The sequence below is a fragment of the Xiphias gladius genome, chromosome 21, assembly GCF_016859285.1.
Source record: "Xiphias gladius isolate SHS-SW01 ecotype Sanya breed wild chromosome 21, ASM1685928v1, whole genome shotgun sequence".
Lineage (NCBI taxonomy): Eukaryota > Metazoa > Chordata > Actinopteri > Istiophoriformes > Xiphiidae > Xiphias > Xiphias gladius.
Window position 1 is genome coordinate 24423988 of NC_053420.1, and position 8780 is coordinate 24432767.

An 8780-nucleotide genomic window follows, 5' to 3' on the forward strand; every position below is an offset into this window, starting at 1 on the left:
TGTTTCTATGAGGACCCCAGCTTTGATGGAGTCTCTCTGGATGAGCATAGTTCTTGTTAATGAGTCTGGCTACGGCCAGTTAGGGAAATGAAGCAGATGCTTAATTTTCTCTCTCTCCTGTCCTCAGTGGATAGTCTGACTTTGGGATATTACACCCAAATTAGTGCTGAGGAGTTACAGTTTTTTCTCCCATTAGCACAGAGTCAAGAGCGCATCAAATCCTCCACAAGATCCCCTTTTATTTTAGCCAGAAACACCTTTCCACATACAGTATACACATGCACCTGGACTCCTGGATCCAACGATCATTTGACAGGAAATGTGGAGCCAAATGCACATTTCTACTAAGCTCAGTGTATACTGAGTCTGCAGTCCTAACAGCCCTATAAGGCCATGGCTCAGATATCCTTGTAATGTAACACCTAAAGACAGTCAAAGGTCAGCTAACAGAAGGGCCACAGATGGAGCTGCACCAACTGGACCTGCTCTGCCCCAGTGCTGTCACATCACCACGCACCTAGCCCCTACCATTCCACCATCTCACTATCTCACCCCCTGGGGGACCAGAACACCCAATTTGCACACACACATACACACAAGGACACACAGGGCCATAGATGCGCTCCTGCTTGCATGTACATGCACATGTTGCTGCACACACACATGCAGAGTGGATTAATGAGGGAGAACATGCATTTCAGTCAGATTCCAAGGTGCTTAAGTGGAGGTTTGCTGAGTGTGTCCATGGTGACCCCCGGCAGCAAGGAGGGAGAGCAGGTGGTCAGAGGTCTGGATAGCATAGCATATTTCTCTCTCTCTCTCTCTCTCTCTCTCTCTCTCTCTCTCTCTCTCTCTTTCATGATGTCAAGCCCGTGGCTTCCTGCCAGTGTCAAATGCATAGTACTTTACTACACCTGGACATTTTTATTACAATTTAAATGGACAGATACGATTAAGCTTAACAGAAACACTTGATAAACTGAGCTTAAATATCATACATGAAGTGTTCATCATAACTTAATCATTACTTCACACGTGAAATTACTATTACTTACCTCGACTGTATCCCCTCAAGTAAAGTCATGATACTGATACAAATGATTACTTCAAGTTAAACAAACTGGTCAGTAATGCCTTCTTCTAACTGGAATCCAGATAATTTGGTGGAATTTTAATTAATATATGAAGTAACTCTGAGTTAACATTCATTTTTTGATTATCTATTAAGTCCAAACCAATCACATAAAGTCATTGTCAGTTAATCATTTGTAATGATGAGCAAAAGGGATTCATGAGAAACAAATGTTACAGCTGTATGACTTAGAAAAGTTTCCTCACTAAATTCAAGGATTTCTGCAGTATGCATAATGCCAGGGTTAGGGTAAGGGTGATTAGTCAGTTGTCAAAACTGTGGACAGTCCAAAACATCTCTGAGGACATGGGTCTCTGTGCACGGGGTCCAGGATGTAAATGAATGATACATTACCGCTGGCTGACTAACTGACATGGAGCTTGTCCCACACTCTCTTTTTGAAGTGTAGTCTGGACTACATATGTCAAGTGCATTTAGCATTAGCAGAGGGCTTAAGCTGTAAACAGGCCACATCATTACCAAGTCTAATTACATTTGGGTCTCACTGCAGACAGACAAAGGCACAGACACACACAAGGGCACACTTATAAGCTCATACACACACTTGTCCAGTGTAAGAAACAGGGAGAGAAGAGGTCAGACTGCACTAAAACAATGATTGAAAGGGATAAACTGGAAATTACACAGTTAAGCTGTTGCTGAAAATATTAACTTTTCTTATACTTGGAGTGCTGATCCTAATCTTATCGTAAGCAAACAGAAATATAATTTTATGATATGATTTGAAGTCAAGTGTTGCAACTGAAAGCCCATATGCGCATCAAGCTAGACATTGGGGTGCAGTAGTATGAAGTCAGTAAGTGTAATTGCTGAACACCCCAGTGTGATGCTCTCATATCCCAGTGGCAGTGCTGACTTGGAACGAACTATGATCTACAGTTCAAGCAGGTGATGCCAACAGAACCAGCAGCGGGTTTGACAGGACCATGCAGTATTATACCTTGGACTTCATCAGAGTGGAAGGTCTGGATAATGATCTGATGCACAATGATCGGCAAGAGTGCTATGATAGCAAAAGCTGTGGTGAGAGACTCTGTGAAAGAAAGACGAGGGAGAGTGAGATAAACACACAAAGAGACTGACGATAAACAAAGAGGGAAAAGTGAATAAAGTCTGTAACAAGTTACAAGAATAGGTCCCATAAGAAGGTCTGGCATGGAAACAGCTTAATCAATGAGAAAAAAGAGAGAGAAAGGGTTATTGGGAGAGATGTTTATGTGGTAAATACAAACGTCCATTACTGCAGAAAACATAATCAATATGTCCTTTTAAAGAGCCAGCTAGCAAACAGTGAGACATTATCTGGTGCTTGATAATGTCACCAAAATTGTATTGCCCCTCCATCTGCCTCATTTCTCTAGCCCCTCTCCTCCTTTCCCCATCTCATACAGACTCGCTGCGACAATATGTCATGCAATGGATATAATTGCAATAATGCAATTTGGTTTGGAGGCGGATTGAGAGAATAATTGGACTCAACCCCGACGAAGTGACAGGCTAATGATTTAGCATGGCCACTGGCTATTGTGAGAAGCGAGCGCTTTCAACGCTACTGAGCTAATTTTCTCTGATGATGGTCTTAGCACGTTGTCTTTGTGTCGGCACAGAGGAGCGCATGGCCATGAGGCGGACAGCTAGATGATGTAACACACCCACCCTATGCCAAACAAACACATGTCTTTTGTCTGGGAGACACCACCCACTGTTCTCAGTTACTTCATGCACAAAATGGGCCTCATTTGAAGTTAAGATAAAGCAAGTCCCAGAGCAAGACAAAGTCCTAAAAAGGCCTTATCTCTATTTAGTTTCCTCAGACTGATGAAACCAAAGGGAGTTGCCAAAAGGAGGGAAAGCATTAGCATAGCTACCATAGCTAATTGCAAAGTGTTACGGTAAGGCAAGACCAGGACCTTAAACTACTGCAGCAACTGTGATCAGTTCAGTTACTGTGAATGACTTTGAAGTAAAAATTATTCTGATGTCTTACTGTACAATATTCAAGTGCAATGTTTGTGATTATTCTGATAAAAAAAAAAAAAAAGGCAATATACCATCAAAGCACCTGATGGTACAGCTGTACGACTTTGTTCAAAGAGATATTTGCATTTAAATAGAGTGAGTCCCCATCACTTGCACGACAATAACAAGGCAGCAGTGCTTTTACCAATGACCAGTGTTGAGAAATGTCACATCTTGATACCTATTCCGTTTGATGGGAAGTACAGCTCGAGTGAAACAACCACAGATAAGCTTGTTTCTCAGTCTGCGGACATGATGCGAATGTGAAGTGTGCAAAGTCAAAAGAGGCTGTGAAACAGCGTGTGCGCGTGTCTGTGTTTGCGTCCACGTGCGTATCTACACATTTGTGTGGTGTATCCTTGTGTGTTTGCGTGTTTGTTGGCAGACTAAGAGCGGGGCTTGAAACCAAGCTGGTGAATTTATTTATATCAGCTCATTTTATGAGCCCTGCAGCTGGCAAGATGAAAGGGTTACTCCAGTATAGATGGTATATGTGTGTGTGAGACAGAGAGAGAGAGAAAGAGAGCAGATTATTAATGACTTTCATCCAGGTGAAGTGGGGAAATATAACATACTTATATTAGTTTTTTTTCTGACATTTTGTGCCAGAGGCAGACAGAGTGAAATGTTTTGCTATGACAGTGTTCCTCCCTCTACCCTTTTACTGAAATACTATTATTTGTTCTCCGCCCTCTATCTCTCTGTCTTTTGCCTCTTTGTCTATTTTGTTTCCCCTTTCCCTTTCTTGTGTAATTTGTCCTGCATCTTTCTTATTCTATCATTCCTTTCTTTCTTTCCTTCTCTCTCTCTCTCTCTTGCTCTTTGCAGCCATCTTCTCTTTTGTTTCTCCCTGTCTCTGTTGTTGTAATGTGCTGGCATCATGGCTTACCCACCATTTCACAAAGAAAAACCAAGGAGAAGCTGGAAAGGAATGGAGGCAGATAGGAAAAACTATACCTGAAGTGCATAGAATCAACACGGCTGGGCGAGGTGTGGGCTAAAGGAAATACAAAAGTATTTATAAAGGTTAACACCAGGAAAGCCCACGCAACCCCTGCTTCCTCTCAGCCAGAATCAATGCTCCAAAATCCCCCAAAGCCAGATCCTCTTACATCGTATCAATTATTCAACCTGCCTCTTTTGTACAACCACTCCTGTTTACAAGGACTGCCTGGCCAATCGTAAATGTTTGCGTGCCCGCTGAGCCCCCATCACCTTCTAACCACACACGTTGATTACACAGTGATATAGCTCTATTCTGCCATGCCCCGCCACCCCCAGACCACTCATATCGGCGTTGACAGGGCATCTGTCAGGCTGGCAGAGAAGCAGCCGTAGAGGCATATAGCCCTGAGCGCTGAGGGTGAACATGGTGGAGCGGGATGAGAGATGCCAGTCACCGCCTGTGGTGCTTGTCATGTGGACTAAGGTCTGGCTGAGGGCACAGCATCTGGCTGCCAGTCCAGGCTGCAGATGTGCAACCACGATCAGAAGGCTCTGAAAGTATGTGTCTGAATATCAGCCTGATAGCTAGTGGAAAGAAGATACACATTAGTATCTGATGTACAGCCCTTGCTATGAACCCTTTTTAAATTTTAACAATAGCAATAATTAATTTGTTTGCATATAAAAAACTATAGCTCTCATGAAAATTTTCCAGGGTGGTAGTGAGCTGATCATACATCATCGTTTTCTACCTTATCCATGATATCTACCAACACCCAAATGAAATGAAACACATGACTTAGTGTTGAGCAAGTTATGTTACAGTGCTGGATTTTTTGTAATTTGCATTACTACAAATGTCAGTGTGACATTTGAATTAGGTCGTCTTACTCCTGGAACAGGACCCAGAAGTTCTGGTTTTGTGTCAAAGTCTGTTGCCCCCTCGAATAGTGTTTCCTGCTCATTAGAATTGTGTTTCCTGTAACACCTCCCTCCGCAATGATATTTGGGCTTAGGTTAGGTTGTGGTTAGCTGGTTTAGCCTCGACTTCTGACAGAAAACCACAGGTGCATGTTTCCATTTTGCACAAAAGATGAATGAACAAGAAACTCCCTTATAAATCCTAGTGGAACAGACGGTAGCTACCAGATGGGGCAGAAGTTTGACTGTCAATCTTACTATAAGTACCACAACATTGTAGAACTTGTGAGGTCGCTATCTGTGGTGATTTTAAAGTTGTCTAGCAGCAAGCCACAGAAGCAGCGGAACTAATGGTTTCTGTGTGTTTGATCCTCCCTTGTTCTGTCTCATCACTCTCTCCATACCTCACCTGCCGGGGAAATTTATGACGATGCTGTTTCTCCACCCAGTGTAGCAGACAGAGGACATTTCTCAGCAAAACAAACCATTAATTTGGTAAATAAGAAAGGAGTAGCACATTTGGATAATTAATTATGAATAATGCACACATACCTAGATGTTTTTGTCACTGGCGTAAAAACTGGAACACTTACTAGTAGGCTATTTCTCTGCTTAGCATGAATGGGCTGACAGTTGAATTCATATTAATATGTCACCTTAATGCGGATTCTCTCTTTTTCTCACATGTCAGGAAGCTCGCTACATGGTTGCCAGTAATACAGTGTGACAGTAAAGTAGATGCAGTTTTTCTCAAATTAGAAACAAACTTTAAATAGCCCTGTTACCATACCATGTTCACCAACTGAGTGCCACAGGTCACGTCTATATAGTTACATGACAAGAAATGCTTTCCCCGTGCAAGCCCTGCAACTCATCATATTGTCATGTGTATATGTGTGTAATCTTATTGCCTCAGTAGGCAAAATTAAATCTGTCACTTCTGCCACGCGTGTGCACCTCATACCACATAATACAATGGAGATATTGTGTATCGAAATGCATATTACTGGAGTCTGATAGCTGTTGTGTTCATTATCAGTGTTACCGCACACTCAGCTCTTGATTTTTTTTTTTTTTTGCACGTCATAGCATAAAGGAAGAGAAAATTAAATTTACACACTATATGAATTGCTTACATTGACAGTTTAGTTATTCACAGCATCTTTTTGAAAGAAGGAATACAGGAAACACACACGTACGCACACATAAAGAGTATACTATAGGTGCTCAATAGAGGCACAATGGTAGGTATGCATGTATGTAGCTTCTGCATCCTGCCAAACACACACACGCACACATGCGTGTGCACACCACAGGGCTCCTCTTTATCAGTGCAGCTCACATTGGCACCGACACATGCATTGCCAAGACTGCCAGGCTTCGGCCATGCTAATGTAACCCGTAAGTCTAACAAAGGCTCAGGTCAATGGAGCCTCCAGTGGCTAATTGCTTCAGAGAGATAAGTGAGTTTGACGACGCAGCAAGGATCGGCTCAGCGGGAGGAAGCAGTGAGGGAGGAGATGTTAATGAATCCCCGTTCACTCCACCGTCAATATCGGCCCGTCGCAGGCCTGCTGCAAAATGAATATTAAAGACGGTTTTGATTGTTTGCCTTTTCTTTTTTTTTCTTTTGGCTTGGTTTCATTGAATTTTAATGGGTTGTGTTGTGATGTTTTTGTCACATATTCTATAGTGGGTAAGAGAGCAGAGCTAATGCAATTAATCCCCGTACCATCACCTGACGGCCAACCAGGTGTGGTAGCCAATAAACCCATGTGACCATGTTGCGCTATTCTAACGTGCACCAGAATACTGAATGAAGGGCATTGACGGTAATGTGTTCTTGAGTGAGCTGAATGATGATAAAAGCCCTGAAAACAATTAAATGGGGTTTGAAAAATGTATTTTTGAGAGCTTTTGTGTATACATCTCAGCACATTTGAGTATTTATGTGTAAGGTTATTGGGCTTCAAAGATTTGATCTCCGAAGGAAACGTTTTGGCTTGAGTTGATTTGTTCCCACTGAAGTGACAGTGACAAGACCACTGAATGCCATCCGGCGCTGATAACCCTGACCAGATCTTCTTCATCAGCTAATCTCCCTCTGACTTATATTAAATCAATGTCAGTTTGAGACAGTTGAGCCTTTTTTCCACTACCGTTTCCTAGAGCTGACTTAAGTTGTCACACATCTCTATGCCTCTGACAGACTCGGTTCATCTGAAGAATACCAGGCTCACTGATCATGAATCCTGAACCCCTATTTCCTGGATATGGCTGGAGGCTAATACAAATTGGATTTGACAAAAGATGATGCATAAGCCAAGAAAACAGTGTTTCATCCCCTTATTTCTCCCTCTCTAGGTACTGATTTTGTGAACTGCTGACAAGTGTGATGATGGACTATTGGAGGCGTTTGGTTTGACGATGCAAGTGGCCACTCGGGAGCCACCCAGGCTTAGTGCATAAACAAAGACATACTTAAAATACTCTTCACACACTCCCCCTCTCTCAAACACTGCAGCTATACCCCTTTATCCCTGTTTTTTCTTTTAGGTTGCTCCTTGTTCTCCTGTTTTCCATTCTCCCTCAAACTGCCTATCCACTCTCATTAGCATGTTATTCTGCAGTTATTTCCTCCATGCCATTTGTTTGCTTTTGTGGGTCCTGCCCTCTGGGTCCCACCAGTTTGCCAACCCATAGAGATGAAAGCAGCCAGTTTCCATGGGACATCTAGGAGGTTAGACCCCTACTGACAAATAACAGACACACCCTCTTCCAGTTAAAAACAAGATTATTTTTTATACTGAAGAATGTGTCTGTAAATACAATCCACCGTAAAGATTTATTTTATTATTTTTGAAGTCCACTGGTAACAAGGATATTGGAAGCAGGTTTAAGGGTTTTTTATACAAAGAACAGACGATGTATAGACCCTTGGATAGGCGCTGATGTCTGTTAAATTTGCATGCTAGGTAACTTCTCATTAAAGGTGAATATGCTAATAAGAAATCCCTCCAGCAAGTTCAGCAGTTGTGAATGTGTGTACGGTCTACACACTGCAGATTTTGTTGTTAAAGAGCAGAGACCTGAGATGAGCTGTGAATCTGTCCCTGGGAGGTCTAAGCATGGCTGAAACTGAAGGTGGAGCTGTAGCGTGAAACCCCAGCCGCCAGGGAGCGGCGTAGCACGATTGTCCCCAAATATTGATTCTGCTGCAGAGAGCCATGTGGGGCGGAGGGAGCATGGCGCCAGGCTCATCTCGGGGGGGGGTGTGCGCACAGGTCTGGAGACAATGTGCCATATGTTGGCTGTAATTATGGCTCGTAATTTTTTCACCCTATAAAAACCGTGTTCATGTCACTGTGGTGTATTTGCTTGTGTGCAAATGCAGCTACAGAATGTCATCGTATCCCCACTCTAAATGGACCATTGTTGCTGAGACACTGCTCAAGGAAAGAGGGCATTTTGGTGTGACTGGCCTAACTGCAGTGCTGCACCGTAGGCCTAAAAATATTCCATGTCAGTGGTCCCGAGAGAAGCCCAGTGCTATCCAGGCCTCTCAGTAATGAGAGAGCGAAGCTGCCTGCCACTGGTAGCCCTGCTGTCCCCCAGCTCCCTCTGGCTCAGAGCTCAGCACTGGAGCTGGAGAGGCAACGGCTCAGCTCCCACAGATTTATCATATCTCACAAAGCAGCATGTCTGAAAGCAGAGGCTCTCATTTGCAGAGGAGCAGCCCCCA